Here is a 2,500-nt window from a genome sequence, read left to right as displayed (position 1 = left end):
GAATGCGAGTGGATTTACGCCAGGAAGCTCTAAGCTGCCTGACGCCACGCGATTTTATAAAAAATTATCCTTAAACCTTTCCCCTGCAGCGACCGATTCTTGAGTATTATTCTAGCTACCGCCAGGGGATTTCATTCGGCCCACGCTGTCCTCCAGCTGGGCCTGAAAGGGTTAACATCGGTGACAGTCCTTCAGGAGTTCAGTGAATGAACCCAGGCAAGTTGAGCGAGGCGCTCCGAGGCTCATCTCGAATGTCCTCCTCGGGGTGATGAAAATCGTCCCAAGGACTCCCGGCCAATCGGATGTTGGGAGTCTTGACAGACTAACAACGGAGAGAAGAGCTGGCCGACCGGCGAAGAGGGCGGGTCAACAGAACATCAGGATTGAACAGCCGGCCGACCGGCACAAACAGTGGGATAGCGGGATATACGGAACAGCCGGGTGGCCGTTGTAGAGGGCGGGGCCAAATGACAGGGGGAATGAATGGCCGGTTGGCCGGCACAGACGACAGGGCAACGGGACAGCGGGATACAGTATAGCCGGCCGCCCGGCAATTAGAGCGGATTAGTGAAAAAAAAAGCAAGATGGATAACCGGCTGGATGGTAGAGGGCGGAATGGTATCGTCAGCTGGCCGGCAGAGAGCGTTAAAGAATGGCTGGTTAGCCGGCACAGAATGATGAAAGGAATGGCTGGCCGGCCAGCAAAGTGGGCGGGTGAGCGGTTTCCCTCAGCTGAATAAAATCGTGGTTCGATAATAAAGAGGAATGATAAAAGTTTGGTTGAGATGGATAGAATCGCTAGCCGTGATAGTGTAGCATTATCTTTGACAGATGGCAACCCGAGAGGCTCTGGAATTCCCCTCCTGGTGCTTTTCTATACCTTTATGAAAAGCAAATTTCGGAATACTTCTTCCTCACCGCCATTTGATTCGTTCATTCTATGTGTATTATATATATATATATATATATATATATATATATATATATATATATATATATATATATATATATATGGGGCTCAAACTGATGACGTCACGTACCGCTCAGCCAATGGGAGAACAGACCGTACGTAACCCGCAGCAATCCAGCCAATCACCATCCACCTTCCGGATATAAAAGTTACTGATATTCATAGAATCTTCATTACTTCAATTGCCACTGAAGAAGCACCAGGAGGTGCGAAAACACGTTTTGGCTTTCGACTATGCCTATTTCTATATCATGGCATACGGCGAATTACTCAGACTCCTACCTATGGAAGGCAAAGTCTCCTTACGAAAGAGAGAGAAGATTGACAAAAAGCTTTGTCACAACAAGCTTACCATTTCATTCAATGATATATATATATATATATATATATATATATATATATATATATGTGTATATATATACATATATATATATATATATACATATATATATATATATATGTATATATATATATATATATATATGTTACGCGTAATGTGGATAATTGCCTAATGTGAACATTAGGTAGAAAATTGCCTAATGTTTACATTAGGCAAGCAGTTTGCATAAAGTTTACAATTTGTTAACATTAGGCAAAAAATGCCTGTTGTTCACATTATGCCGCCAAATTTTGCCCGATGTGAATTGGACTGCCTAATCTAAACAATGAAAATTTATCGAACAGACAACCTAATCTAAACAATGAAAATTAATCGAACAGACAACCCACAGAAGCTACAAATAATGCAATTCAAAGAATTAAAGTGTATTTGAACACATGCAAAACACAATGAAAACAATTCGCCAGTTTGTTTTTCAATCACAAATTTTTACATGATCTCCCCGGGTGACAGCGCGAGTGGGACTTGAGCTTTTTTCTAAGACAGCTGCACCGTTGTGAAGTACACTTTGTCGTACACTGGCACTTTACATAGCCTTGCCCACCAGTGCCTCTTGCTGTCGCAGTTCTGATCGATAGTCAGATATCGGGAACCTCTTCAGGCTTTATTACGGGCTGTTTGATTGTACATAGATCAGCTGCTGTAGATTTTGGCCCAATAATGCCCTCCCGACAACCTACAGTGTGAAGTCCATCATTTTCCTTAAGGACGACCACTAACAGATTTTTTGGATCTGTTGGACCGCGATAGACATCCGAAACCCTCAGCGTAGCACACTGACCAACAGACAATGGTTTGAGCAAATATTTGCCGCGTCTTGTCATCCGTGTTGCTGTCTTGGATTGTCCTAGAGTAGCTGAAACACAGATCTTTTGGAAATTCGTAGCTACTGTTTCTGTCTTTGCATCTACTTCTGTCACTGCCCCTGTCTCTCCTTCTATTTCTGTCTCTGCTCCTGCTAATGCCCCTGTCTCTGCTTCTACTTCTGTCTCTGCTTCAATATCTTCCTCAGTAAAAATATTACAGAGAACTGTACTTGGCAGGATAGATGACCCTTATCCAACCTGCGGATCTTGTCCAAATGTAACTTTGAATGGGCTGTGGCCAGTTGTTTCATGGTGGCTGATATT

The sequence above is a fragment of the Oratosquilla oratoria genome, chromosome 26, assembly GCF_046742065.1.
Source record: "Oratosquilla oratoria isolate Oo_2021 chromosome 26, ASM4674206v1, whole genome shotgun sequence".
NCBI lineage: Eukaryota > Metazoa > Arthropoda > Malacostraca > Stomatopoda > Squillidae > Oratosquilla > Oratosquilla oratoria.
This window is presented reverse-complemented; position numbering follows the sequence as displayed.